Below are 15,294 nucleotides of genomic sequence, written 5' to 3' on the forward strand. Positions count from 1 at the left end.
CTAGTGTGACCATCATGCTTTCTGTAGTCAAGCCGGTGAGCCTGCATGATTTGCGTGTTAGCCCTGAGAAGTCTGCATCTTTCATCTTCTATGATTCTCAATGAGATGCGCCAGTATGAGTGGAAGCTAAAAATCAGTTCCAGGTATGTGGGAAGGTCCTGCATCACATAGTCAAAGAGAGAGGAATGATGGTGACTAACGCATCGGATTGCTACAGATGGTTTGCTTTTTGATCTCTGGTTACTGCCAGGAATGTTGCTTGTAGAAGATCGATTGTATCCGGCTTCCTTCATCCTTCCTCTTCAAACACCATTAATGCAAAATACTTACCTGATCTTCTGATAACCCTGGGGTTTGGAAGCTAGCATCACTGTAACCCTTTACAGACTAGCTCATCATTGCCTCCATATATCAAGCAATATTCTTTAGTCCTTCTTAAGTACTTAAGAATATTCTTGACCGTTATCCGATGATTTCTCACGGATCGAGTATCTCGTCATGCTCAAAGCACGAGACATCGGATCGATACATAGCATGGGCGACATGATCGATCCTATGGCGCATAAGGGATCTGATCCATGCGGGTCTCTCTCCTCTCTAGAAGAGGGACCTTGAGTCTTCGGAAGACTCACGCCATGTGACATCGGCAAATCCCTTCTTGGAGCATGGCAAACCGTTGGAGTACCTTGTCAATGTATGTACTCGACTTAGGCCAAGCAATCTCTTAGATCTATCTCTATAGATCTCTATCCTAGAATGGGATGCCTCACCAAGTCCTTCATTGAGAAAGCAACTCCTAGCCGTGTCAGACATAGGGATGTCGTTCAATGAGTAGTATGTCATCCACATGAGGAAGACAACTATATCCCCTACAACCTTCTTGTAGACACAAGGTTCATCTTCGTTCTTGATGAAACCAAATTGTTTGATTGCATCATCGAATCGAAGATTCCAGCTCTGAGATGCTTGCTTTAGTCCATATATGGATCTATGCAGCTTGCATACTCTACTAGTATGCTGTGGATCTACAAAACCCTTAGGTTGTGTCATATACACATCCTTGAGTAGGTTTCCATTTAGAAATGCGGTTTTGACATCCATCTACCATATCTCATAGTCATGGTAGGCTGCAATAGCAAGCATGATCCGGATGGACTTAAACATCGCTACTGGAGAAAAGGTTTCATCATAGTCAATACCATGAATCTGCTTAAAACCTTTAGCTACCAAGCGACCCTTATAGATAAGTCCATCCATGTCAGTCTTTCTTTTAAAGACCCACTTGCATCCAATGGGTTTTACCCCTTCAGGTGGATCAACCAAAGTCCATACTTGGTTGGTGTACATGGATTCCATCTCGGATCTCATGGCCTCTAGCCATTTCATTGGTCCCCGACTTCACGATGAGTGGTGGTAGGCTCATCATCTATGAGCACAACGTCATGGTGACGACAAGAGAAAGAGTATTTCTCGGTGTACTCTCTATCGACTGCGAGGTATGTACTTTGAAGTTGTTGTTCCTCAACTCTTTGTGGAACAACATCATCCACAACACTTTGTGGTTCCAGTTCAACTTCCATCGAGGCTTGATGCTTATTTTCATCTTGAACTTCTTCAAGATCGAACATATTCCCACTAGTCTTTCTAGAAACAAAGACCCTAGTCTTTGCCACAACTACCTTGTGCCGACTGGGAATGTAGAAGTAATATCCCTTAGTTTCCTTGGGATATCCGATGAAATAACTTGGGATTTGGGTCCTAATTTGTCCGAGACTTGGCGTCGCACGTAAGCCCACAACCCCAAATCCTCATGAAAGACACTGGGCATCTCCCAATCCATATCCTATATGGTGTCTTTATCACGGCCTTGGATGGAACTCGGTTGAGAATGAAAGTCATGTCAGTGAGAGCATAGCCCCAAAAGGTATGTCGGAAGATCCGTGACTCATCATTGATCGTACCATATCTAATAGGGTGCGATTCCACCTTTCGGATACACCATTCCATTGTGGTGTTCCAGGGAGGAGTGAGTTGGGATAGAATCCACACTCGGCTAAATAGTCACGAAACTCATGGCTTAAGTATTCACCACCTCGAAGTATTTTAATACTCTTGCCAAGCTACTTCATTCTTGAATTCTTTGAACTTTTCAAAGGATTCAGACTTATGTGTCATCAAGTACACATAACTATATCTACTGAAATCATCAGTAAATGTGATGAAGTACCTATAACCGCCTCTAGCAGCAACATACATCACTATGTATGAGTCCTAACAAATCAGTTGCTCTCTCGCTGTGTCCACTAAAGGGAGTCTTGGTCATCTTGCCTCGTAGGCATGACCCGCATATCTCATATGATTCAAAATCAAATGAGTCCAGCAAACCATCCTTATGGAGCTGGGATAAACGCTTGTCATTTATATGACCTAAGCAACAGTGCCAGAGATAGGTGTGGTTCATATCGTTCGATTTGAACCTCTTGGTACTAACGTTATAGATAGAGCTCTCAAGGTCTAGAATATAGAGTCCGTTCATCAGAGGTGCACTACAATAGAACATATCGTTTAAATAGACAGAACAACATTTGTTTTTTATTATAAACGAGAATCCTTTCTTGTCCAAACAAGAAACTGATATAATGTTCTTAGTCAATACAGACACATAACAACAATCGTCTAACTCTAGTATAAGCCCAGAGGGAAGAGATAGAAAATAAGTCCCTACAGCAACCCGTGCTCCATTGCCTACTCGTAGGTCTATCTCGCCCTTTGTCAATGCTCTGCTATTTCTTAGTGCTTGTACATTAGTACAAATGTGCGAAGCACATCCAGTATCTAATACCCACGACGAAGAAATAGAGAGGTTGACTTCTATAACATTTATACCTGAAGTAGAAATCTTATTTCTCTTCTAGTTAAGATCTTCCAGGTATCCTGTGAAGTTCCTCTTCCAGTGCCCTGCTTGTGCTTGATATAGTTGACGAAGATGTTCAACCATATCGTAAGCACACATCAACTCATGTTGCTTCTGAAGCTCAGAGTTCATGGTTGCGAGCATTAGACATGACACATCTAATGCGTCATCTTGATGATTCTTGTAAGCATCCCGGTCAGCTCGCGTGGCAGTGGCAGGAGGAGCCTCCAGAATGGGCTGCTCCAGAACGTACAGTTTACCTTCATGAGTGAGAACTATTCTCAGGTTCCTGTACCAGTCCAGGAAATTTGCTCCGTTGAGCTTATCCTTCATAAAGACAGAACGCAGGGAGAAACAGTTCGTATTCGACGTCATGGTTATCTACAACAATAAATTTGCAGAAATAAATATCATATTATTTTTAAAATCATTTAATTAGGCCTTTAATTAAATGATGCTCCCGCTGAATTCTATAATTCTTGTGGGACAAGATCCACATCATACTAACCCTTGAGTTAGCTTTGGCTAATACGCCCAAGACTTAGTATGATCGGTAGGTAACGATTACCAATTACATCTCTATGCAACTCTTGTTTATAGAATCAATATCCGCATTTATATTAAAACTCGAGTTAGCTTTGGCTAATACGCCCGAGAGTTAATATAGATGTGATTTTGACCTATCCAACCGTTGGAATAATGCCTATAGTTGACTCGATCCAACCGAGTAACTAGGAAGACTCAATCTAATTGAGTTTGTATTCACCCATGCGTTGAAAGGCGGGACCAAGATTGTCCCTCCGTACCCTACCAAGATAATATGTATTGCAGATTCAACAATACATGTGATCGAGATAGTGATAGGTATCACGGCACGGTTAGGCATTAGAGTTGAGTCGATTGAGATCTAATCTAATCGAAAAGGATGCATCTTGTGCACGACTTAGATCTAATCTAATCGCAAGGGTGCATCATGTGCACGACTTAGATCTACTCTAATCGTAAGGAACTAATTAATTAACTACTTATTAAATATGCATCACATACACAAGCAATTAATTAATCTATTTGTGATTTAGTCATGGCCCTACTACGATCTTCTCAAGCCAATGAGAAGATCGACTGGTCAACCTAGGGTCAACAGCTTCTCCAAGCTCCTCCCTTTGACCACCTTGTGTTGCTCGTGCCCGCCTCGGAACTCCGTCTCGTGTGGACCCTCCACCGCTCCAATTTGTATATTACAATTTGAAACTCGAGTTACATTCGAGTCTAAATCTAATTTACTACAAGAATATAAGAGAAGGCACGACGCGCAGGTCGCGAATATAATACAACACTCGCAAACACATAACGGCACGTAGGCCGTATTATGAATTACAACACAATCCAATCACATTGGTTTTTGGGCCATGACTATCACAAAATTAATATATAATTCAAAATTATATATTTGTCATAATTTTCTGTAATTTTAAAATTAATTTTTACAATTTTTACGAGTAAAATTTCCTGGCGGACCCGTTTAGCGGTTTCGGGCGCAATCGCGGAACGGATCCCCTTGCGGGGCCAGGGGTAGTGCCCCTACCCGCGATCTAACCATCGCGAGGGTTCCTTTGTGATCCAACAGCGCCTAAACCCGCTGTCCCAAAATGATTTGGGCCGAGACATTGCCGTTTCGGAAAAATCTTCCCGGCGGGTTCGTTGTTTTTTAGCGATTTCGGGTGCAATCGCGGAGCTAATCCCCTTGCGGGGTTAAGGGAAGTACCCCTACCCGCGATCTAACCATCGCGAGTTGCTCCTAAGCAATATAATGGCACCCAAGCCCGCTGTCCCAAAAAATTTTGGGCGAAACGAAGCCGTTTTGGAAAAATCTTTCCGGTAGCCGAAGCCTACAAGCGACTAAACATTTGTGCTTCGATTACTCGAAAAAAATACTCATAAAAACCCAAAAATCATAATTTTACAGAAAATTACAGAAACTTTAGTTTTCATAAAACCAAAAATTTAAACTCGTACAAGCCTTGCACGTGGCTCTCATACCACTGTTGGATTTTTCGAGCCGCGAAAATCGCTTTTCGCGTCGCGGAAACCCCGAATCACCCAAAGGCGTAGATCCGTGCAAGGAAAACTGAACGAAATACAAATACGAGTTTCAAAATCTTTAGATCTACTCCTAGATCTATGTGTTGAGAACTTTACCCTTGTTGCGTGCCCTTTTACGTTCCCGCTCTTCCAAGGAGTTGCCGGATCTCATGACCGTCAAGCGCCGGTCCTCTAGAAGTATCCACACGGACACGTAGGTGGAGAAACCTCACACAAAAGGTGTGCTAGCACCTTGGTGAGATTCGGCCAAGCAAAGAGGAGAGGGAGAGGGAGAGCTTGAGAGCTTGAGGAAGAAGAAAGGAGTAAATCAAGAGTTGAATCAAAAATTCATTTCCTTCCCCTCACTAAAGTGGCCGACCACATTTGGTTGTGTAACCCCCATTTCCACTTAATTACAATTAAGTGGAGGCCATTAAGAGGTGTCTTGTAACTCCCATGAGGTGGCACACCATGAAGATGTGGACCATTACCATTGGTCCACCTCTTGCCACCTCACAATGATGTGGCAAATGAGTAACCTCCACTCATTTAATGTGGCCAACCCACATTAAATGCAATGGAGGCTTGTAACCTCCATGAGGTGGCAAAACAAGATGATGTGGAACAACACTATTGGTCCACATCTTGCCACCTCACTCATGATGTGGCAAAGAGTCAAGTCAAACTTGACTCTTCCTCTTCCTCTCTAGTCAAGTCAAACTTGACTCAATCTCTCTCATGGTTGATCTAATCTAACCATTTGATTCAAGCCAACTTAATATAATGAATCTAATTCATTAAATTAAATTGATCTAATGAGTCATAATCTAAATTAGGCTCATTAAATACATGAATCAACTTGAGTCTAACTCAATTAGCCCAATTTGGATTACTCTTAATCCAATGTGATTCATCAAATGAATCTAATCCTCTTGGTTCATCATATGCACCAAATCTCCATCTAAATGTCCTAAGTGTGTGACCCTATAGGTTCTTGTAACGTTGGCAATGCCCTAAACCCATTTAGGAGCATAAGTAATGAGCGGTATCTAGCAACACATCATTACTACCCAAGTTACAAGAAATGTCGAGATCCAACATCACCTTGTGACTACTAATTGTGACTCCTCACAATATGTGACATTGTCCTTCTATCCTAGAAATCTAGATTGATCAATGTGAGGCATAGACCGTGTCATCCTCTAATCAATCTAAATCTTGAACTCCAAGTAGACTCACTCGATCAAATTAGCTCAACATCTAATGTTGACTCATTTGGGCATGGCCATGCACTTAGTGGTCTCACTCTATCAAGAATACCGATGTCACTCCCGTCATATGGGAGGGATATATCCCATCTACATCACTCACATCCCTCTACATAATTTGTTATATACCCAGTAATCGCCTTTATAGTCCACCCAGTTACGGGTGACGTTTGACGAAACCAAAGTACATAACTCCTTATGTAGGGATCTATGGTGACTTCAGGTCTAAGGACTAGTAGTCATACTAATAGCCACATGAGAAAGTATATGACACTCATATAACGATCCATGATACTTTCTCATGGCAGGTCATTCAGTATGCATTCTCCAATGTATACCCATGTGTCAGCTTGATATCTCTATATCCATGACTTGTGAGATCAAGTCATCGAGCTGACCTACATGCTAGTCTTATTGCATTAACATTGTCCCTGAATGTTAATACTTGACTAGGAATGATTTAGAGTAGTGTTCCCTATATCATCTCACTATCGATTCAACTAATCGATTGATATAGGTATGAACCTTCTACTTGTTGGTGCAACCTTAGGTCAAGGTTGACCTGGTTGACCTGACTCGAGTTGATCTGACTCGAGTTGTATTTTGATGTTTGACTTAGGAAGATTGTTGGTGCAACCTTAGGTCAAGGTTGACCTAGTTGAGTTGTATTTTGATGTTTGACACTCGTGGAAGAGTTGTATTCTTGATATGGGACAATAATAGATGTTTGGGAGATTATTGGTGCAACAGTAGGTCAAGGTTGACCTGGTTGACCTGATTCGGGAAAGAGTCCAAGTATGGAGACTTGGCAACGGAAAAGTCCAAGCAGGGAACTTGGCACTGGAAAAGTCCAAGCAGGGAGCTTGGCACGCGAAAAGTCCAAGTGTGGAGACTTGGCACGGGAAAAGTCCAAGTATGGAGACTTGGCACTGGAAAAGTCCAAGTATGGAGACTTGGCACGGAGAAGTCCAAGCAGGGAGCTTGGCACGAGGGAAAGTCCTAACTGGGATGTTAGGCAGTGTGGAAAGTCCTGGTGAGTGAAGCCAGGCAGTGGGAAAGTCCTAACTGGGATGTTAGGCAGTGTGGAAAGTCCCGTGAGTGAAGCAGCAGGGAAAGTCCTAAGCTGGATGTTAGGCTTGGAAAGTCACGGTGAGTGAAGCGACGATGAGAAAGCCCTAATGGGATGTTAGGCGGTGTGGAAATCTCGGTGAGTGAAGCCAGTGAAAGTGCAGGTGAGTGAAGCTGCGAGGAAAATCGGATGGATCGGGATGATCGGACATCCGGTGTTGAGGAAAGTCCAAGTAGGTCAAAGGGATTGATCGGACACTTGGCGAAGACTAGCAGGTCAAGGAGTGACCAGATGCTAGGAATGAAGTACCAACAGTCGAGGTTGACGAATGTTGGTTTGGAAGGCTTGGGACTGGTTTGGTCAAAACCAAGTCACTAGTTATCGATCGGTCCGGTGACCGATCGTGCTGACGATCGGTATCGATCGGTGCGTCGATCACCGGTGATCGATGAGCGTCGGCGCTGATGATGCTCTGCGGTGGACCGATCAGAGCTCCCCGATCCGCCATGGTGACCGATCGAGGCGATGTCGTGGAAGGAAGAGCTTCAAAGCCAGAGTTGGGATCGGTGCTGGACCGATCCAGCGATCGGTCCACGTCCGCATCGATCGAGTATCTGAAGGTTTCGCAGCGGTGGACTCGATCGATGCGGGGACCGATCATAGGGCCATCGGTCCCACATGCGATCGTGGTTCTAGCAACTGCAACGGCGCAGTTTCTTATTGCTTCTTCTTCGGTATAAAGAAACGAGGGCATCTTACGTACCGCTTCTTCCTCTTCTCTTACGCTCATGTTTCGGGTGCTTGAGCTTTGTTGAGCTCTTCTTCGCAAGCTTCGCGTGAGCTTCTTCCTTGGCTTGGGACTACCGAGCGCTGCGTGGTTGGCGATCGGAAAGGCTTGTTTCTTCAACGATCGACAAGAAGGCAAGGATTGCTTACATTTGCTGTGTATTTACTTCTTGCTTCTCTTGTATTTGTACTCCTTATCTTGCTGTTGCAAGCAAGAAGTTGTGGCGAGGTTTCTCCACCCATAAGGAGCTCATATTTAGCTTCTCCGGGGACTCATCCACCGACGGATTGGTAGGCTTACCACCTTACGGACACGCCGAGGAGTAGGAGTTCATCTCCAACCTCGTTACATCGGTTTGTTTTCTTCTCCTTAGTTTCTTCCTTGTATTTCCGCTGCGACTAACCTAACCGTAGGAAGAACGATAATTTGGGGCGGCTATTCACACCCCTCTCTAGCCGAGTACAAACGATCCCAGCAAGTGGTATGCGAGGCCGCTCTTCGACGGATCAACACCCGGGAGAGCACGGGCTAGATGGATCTCTATGGAGAAGATGTCACGATTCAACCCTTCTACGAGTCTCACGACAACTTCACATATTGGAAGGTAAGGATGATGTATTTTCTTAGGACTAATATGTTAAATTGGTTTTGTACAAGAAGGGTTTTCCCCTCCGATGGATGAGGAAGGAAAACCTATCAAGAAGAAGGAGTGGACGAAAGAGCAAATCCGACAATCCGAAATCAATGACGAGGTAACAAAAATTATTGAATTTGCTTTACCTAATAATGTTTTGTGCAAGATAGATAGGTACAACAACGCCAAGGAATTGTGGAACAATTTGGAAAAATTCCATGAAGAGGAGCCTAGTGAGCCAAGTAGCTCACATCATGGAGGAAGCGAATTGGGAGTTGAGGGTTACTCAACATCCAAGGAAGAAGAGGAGGAGAGCTCTTGTTCAAGATCGGAGCAAGAAGAGGCATCTACCTCCGGAAGGGATGAAGAAGAAAGCTCATCTACATCCACAACCCTAGGTAACTCAAACACTGTGATTTCAAGCAAATTACACATAATGTGTTTTGAGTGTAGGAAGTTTGGGCACTACAAGAGCAAGTGTCCAAAGAGGGTTAGAAAGACTTCACCGGCACCAAAGGTCAAGGAAGTCGGAGTCCAGACATGCAAGAGCAAGAAGCACGTGGTGTGCTTCCAATGCAAGCAACAGGGACACTATAGGAGTCAATGTCCAAGGGGGAGGCAACCTCACAAGGACAAGAGGCCAAACACGTGTAAAGGGGGAGCTAAGGCAAACCCTAAGGTAACATTTAAAGCTCATTCTTGCAATTCTAGTAGGATGCATGCTAGTAGTCTTATTGCCATTGCCAATAATGATAAGCATGTTAACACTAGAAATCGATACATGTGCTTAGGAGCCAAGCATGTTAGCCTAGATAAGAACAATTCTAGAAATGCTAACCCTAGAATTAACTCATCTAAGGCTAAGGAAAATCTAGATAGAAATCCCAAATCATCTAGACACATGCCTAGGAATACCTCAAAGAAAAATGATAAATCAAAACTTGAGGTATTAGAGAAAGAAAATCAAGTCTTGAGGTCAAGACTTGACTCTCTAGAAAAGGCTCTTAAGGATTTGACTCTAGGGTCTAGGGATCAAAAACCCAAGTCCAAGGACAAGAAAGGTTTGGGTCACAAACCTAAGTCCCAATTGGTCAAGCCCACTTATCATAATGTTTCATTCGATTATGGAACAAAACCTAAGGCTAGGAAGACCATTACCAAGGTCACAAGGGGAGTCACCCCTATAGTTGACCTTGATGAGACCCAAATGACCAAGGCTTTAAAGCCTAAGAGGGTCATTAGGAGGGTTGCTAGGGAAGTTATCCCTAGTGAATATTTAGTGAACCCAATGAGCTCTAATAGGTATTGGGTTCCTAAGAGCATCTTCTCTACCCCATAGATGGGTTAGAGAGTGTCAACTCCGATTAGAAGGGTAGTTAACCCAACTTTGAGGAAATTGACACTCAAGAAGCATTTTCAAGGTTTTGAGAACTTTTGAAAATGAAATGGAATTATCATTTACTCCTTTGAAGAGTTAAATGTGCCTAAAGATTGGAAATTTCATTTTTAATCTCAATTGGCATAATTTGGGAAAATCTAGAGAACTCTCGAAGAAAAAAAATGAAACATGCCTAGTCTTGAGGATAAATTTGTGGCATGAATTAATCTAGAGTTCAAGAAGTGTCAAAATTAGGATTTTGGCATTTTGGGGCAATCTAGGATTAAATTTGAAGTTAGCCAAGTGGTTAAGGATACTTAGATAGGTAATCTAGGTATATTTACTTATGCTAAATCTTGCCATGATTGTTTGCCCTCACATGTCATGACATCATGTTTAGTTTTATTATCATTTGAAATGTCATGATAATGCTCAGGCTAGTTTTTATGTCATGTTTATTTAAGTTTCAAACTTTATGCCATGACATCATGACATTAGCACATGTTTTGATTTATGATACCATTTTATGCCATGTCATCATCTCTTGCATTAATAATCAATTGAATTGATTTAAGGATGAAAAACACAGTTTGATATTGAGATCAAATTTGTGTTTAGAAAATGCATGAGACCTTAGTCTAAGATACCTAAACCCATATCTCACATCAAAATTGCCATGGATGTGTTTGATACACTTTAGATGTGTGTGAGATATTAGGATCATGAATTAGGATCAAGGTGCATAGTTCTTGTACCTAGATGAGCCTAATTCAAGAAATAGAGGATCATAAGGAAAGCTTGTGTACAAGTCATGTACATTTAGCCCTAAGATTATGGTCCTAAATTAAAAGGTTTAAAATCATTTTGAAATTGATTTGGAAAACCTTGATGAAGCCATCTTAGTGATTGCATTCATCATTGAACATTGTGATACAAAGTTGAGTTAAACTTGAACTATTTCAAAGTTTTTGAACTTTGTATCAAGATTGGAAAATGGAAGTTATTTTCATTAAAAACTATTTTTCCATGATAGTATATGTTATGAGGAATGTATCCTCAAAATTTCACAACTTTTCGAATTTTCTGAAATTTTCTAGGAGTTTCTGAATTTCGGGAAGGAAATTTCAGAAATCTCCTGTCAGAGTGTGGATCGGTCTGGGGACCGATCCAGGGAAGTCCTGATCGGTCTGCGGACCGATCCAGTGAGTGAGATCCAGAGAACTTGGTGCGATCTGGTGAAGGCCTGATCGGTCTGGTGACCGATCAGTGACGATCCAGTGCGATCAATGAAGCCTGGATCGGTCTGGGGACCGATCCAGGGGGTTTTTTTTTATCGGTCTTAGGACCGATCAGTGCGTGACAGTTTCTGATTTTCAGCAGGTGTCTGAAATTTCAGTTTTTGGGAGTTGAGTTTCGGGTTTCTAAAGGTTTGAAACTCTCCAAGACATTGTTGGTGCAATGGTCAAGGGGGAGTTGACCTTTAGGGGGAGTTTTTACCTAATTGTCAAGGGGAGTTGACTCTTAGGGGGAGTTTTTACTCCTTAAGACTTTTGAGGATTATTGACATAGGATTGTCACTAAGTTGATTGTTGAGTTTAGTATCAAGGGGGAAATTAAGAGTTTCAATGGAAGGTATGAGACTTTCATTAGGAGGAAACTCTTGACCTTGATTCTCTCTTTTTGATGTGTGTCAAAAAGGGGGAGAGTGTTGGAGAATGGGAAAATGTTCTAGATAATTTTCAAGGAAGAACATTGAAGAACATTGGGAAACCTAAGTTAGGTTATCGGATTAACCTAACTTGATTATGGTTTTGGCAAACATCAAAAAGGGGGAGATTGTTGGTGCAACCTTAGGTCAAGGTTGACCTGGTTGACCTGACTCGAGTTGACTTGACTCGAGTTGTATTTTGATGTTTGACTTAGGAAGATTGTTGGTGCAACCTTAGGTTAAGGTTGACCTAGTTGAGTTGTATTTTGATGTTTGACACTCGTGGAAGAGTTGTATTCTTGATATGGGACAAGAATAGATGTTTGGGAGATTATTGGTGCAACCGTAGGTCAAGGTTGACCTGGTTGACCTGATTCGAGAAAGAGTCCAAGTATGGAGACTTGGCAACGGAAAAGTCCAAGCAGGGAACTTGGCACTAGAAAAGTCCAAGCAGGGAGCTTGGCACGCGAAAAGTCCAAGTGTGGAGACTTGGCACGCGAAAAGTCCAAGTATGGAGACTTGGCACTGGAAAAGTCCAAGTATGGAGACTTGGCACGGAGAAGTCCAAGCAGGGAGCTTGGTACGAGGGAAAGTCCTAACTGGGATGTTAGGCAGGTGGAAAGTCCTGGTGAGTGAAGCCAGGCAGTGGGAAAGTCCTAACTGGAATGTTAGGTAGTGTGGAAAGTCCTGGTGAGTGAAGCCAGGCAGTGGGAAAGTCCTAACTGGGATGTTAGACAGTTGGAAAGTCCTGGTGAGTGAAGCCAGACAGTGAGAAAGCCCTAACTGGGATGTTAGGCAATCCTGGTGAGTGAAGCCAGGTGAAAGTCCGGGTGAGTGAAGCCAGGCAAGGGAAAATCCAGATGGATCAGGGATGATCGGACATCTGGTGTTGAGGAAAGTCCAAGTAGGTCAAAGGGATTGATCGGACACTTGGCGGGGAATTCTAGCAGGTCAAGGGAGTGACCAGATGCTAGGAATGAAGTACCAACAGGTCGAGGTTGACCGAATGTTGGTTTGGAAGGCTTGGGACCTGGTTTGGTCAAAAACCAAGTCACTAGTTATCTGATTGGTCTGCAGACCGATCAGAAGGTGATCAGTAGCCGTGAGAAAGACGCCTGATCGGTCTGTCGACCGATCAGGAGCTTCCCTGATCGGTCTTGGCGACCGATCAGGAGACGATGTCGTGGAAGGAAGAGCTTCAAAGCCATGAGTTGGGATCGGTCTGTGGACCGATCCAGCTGTGGTCTGATCGGTCCACAGACCGATCAGAGTATGCACAGAAGTTTCTGTGCACTGACTGATCGGTCTGGGGACCGATCAGCGCACGGCCTGATCGGTCCACAGACCGATCAGGGTTCTAGCCGTTGCAACGCAACGGCTAGTTTCTTCGCTGTTTCTTCTTCGCAGGTATAAAGGAAACGAGGGCATCTTCTGTGCTACCGCTTCTTCCTCTTCTCTTCTGCTACAGAGCTGCTGTTCTGGTGCTTGAGCTTTGTTGAGCTCTTCTTCGCAAGCTTCGCGTGAGCTTCTTCCTTCGGCTGGGACTCCGACTGAGCTGCTGCTGTGGTTGGCGTCTGAGAAGCTGTTGCTTCTTCAACAGTCGACAAGAAGGCAAGGATTGCTTACATTTGCTGTGTATTTACTTCTTGCTTCTCTTGTATTTGTACTCCTTATCTTGCTGTTGCAAGAAGTAGTTGTGGCGAGGTTTCTCCACCCATAAGGAGCTCATATTTAGCCGGTTCTCCGGGGACTCATCCACCGACGGATTGGTAGGCTTCGTCCACCTTACGGACACGCCGAGGAGTAGGAGTTCATCTCCGAACCTCGTTACATCGGTTTGTTTTTTCTTCTCCTTAGTTTCTTCCTTGTATTTCCGCTGCGACTAACCCTAACTGTAGGAAGAACGCGATAATTTGGGGCGGCTATTCACACCCCCCTCTCTAGCCGAGTACAAACGATCCCAACACTACTCAAGGACGCTATTATACTTAGTCTATTTGGCACTAATACAAATAAGTATAATAACCAAATAAATGTCTTTATTGATATACAAGAATATGATACAAAGAGTCCATACAATCATCAAATGATTGACTCTAGGGCTCTAACTAACAGTATAGCTAGATACCGCTCATTACTTATGTTTCTAAATGAGTTTAGGGGCATTGCCAACGTTACAAGAACCTATTGGGTCACACACAAAGAACAAGTGGATGGAGATTAGGTTCATATGATGAACCAAGAGGATTAGATTCATTTGATGAATCAAATTGGATTAGGAGTAATCCTAATTGGGCTAATTGAGTTGGACTCAAGTTGATTCATGTGTTCAATGAGTCTAATTTAGATCATGACTCATTGAATCAATTTAATTAAATGAATTAGATTCATTATATTAAATTGGCTTGAATTAAATGGTTGGATTAGATCAACCATGAGAGAGATTAAGTCAAGTTTGACTTGACTTGAGAGGAAGATGAAGAGTCAAGTTTGACTTGACTTTATGCCACCTCATTGGTGAGTTGGTATTAAGTGGACCAATGATGATGCTCCACATCATCATGGTTACTTAAGTGAAGTGCCACCTCATGGGAGTTACAAAGAGTTGTGACTCTTGGTATCCCATGGAGGTTACAAACCACTTAATTAGATGAAAAGAGTTTCATTTTGCAAGTGTAACTCTCATTCAAGTGATCTTCCTCCTCCTAAGCTCTCTTCTTGCTCCTTCTCTTCTCTTGTGGGTTTCAAGCAAGGAGAAGAAAGGAGAGTGAATCTAATCCAAGAAGAAAGGTTAGTGAAAGTCACATAGAGATTTTAGAGTGTGTTCTCTTCTTTTCCTTTCTTCTTCTTCCAATCCTACCCGAGAGCCCTAGAGAGTGCTAGCACACTTGTGGTGCTCTCTTCTCCATCCTTGTGTGTTAGAGAACACATCTTGTTCGTGTGGATACTTCTAGAGGATTGTCTACGTTGACAATCACGAGATCCAGGCCACTCTGACGGCCGGATTCAAGAGAGCGCGTGAAGGTATAAAATATTTTTCCTTTGTAGATCTACTGTAGATCATAGTTTGAAACTCATACTCGTATTTTGAAAGTTTTCTTTGCATGGATCCAATGGCTAAGGTTTCGGGTTTCATGCGCTGAAAAATGATTTTCATGCCCAAAACAAGGTGTATCGAGCGCGGTCAGAAGCTTGTCGAGTTTAGTTTTTTTTTATGAAAAAATTTAGTTCTGTGATATTATGTAATTTTATGGTTTTAGAGTTTTTTATGGTATTTTCTCGTGAGAAACACTGAACTGAGGTGTTTCGGGCTACTGAGAATTTTCCAAAACGGCAAAGTTTCGCCACAAAATTTTTTGGGATAGCGGGCTTAGGCGCTGTTAGATCGCAAAGGAACCCTCGCGATGGTTAGATCGCAGGTAGGGGCGCTGCCCCTGGCCACGCAAGGGGATTC

Source organism: Zingiber officinale, chromosome 5B (genome assembly GCF_018446385.1).
Source record: "Zingiber officinale cultivar Zhangliang chromosome 5B, Zo_v1.1, whole genome shotgun sequence".
In the NCBI taxonomy this organism is placed as follows: domain Eukaryota; kingdom Viridiplantae; phylum Streptophyta; class Magnoliopsida; order Zingiberales; family Zingiberaceae; genus Zingiber; species Zingiber officinale.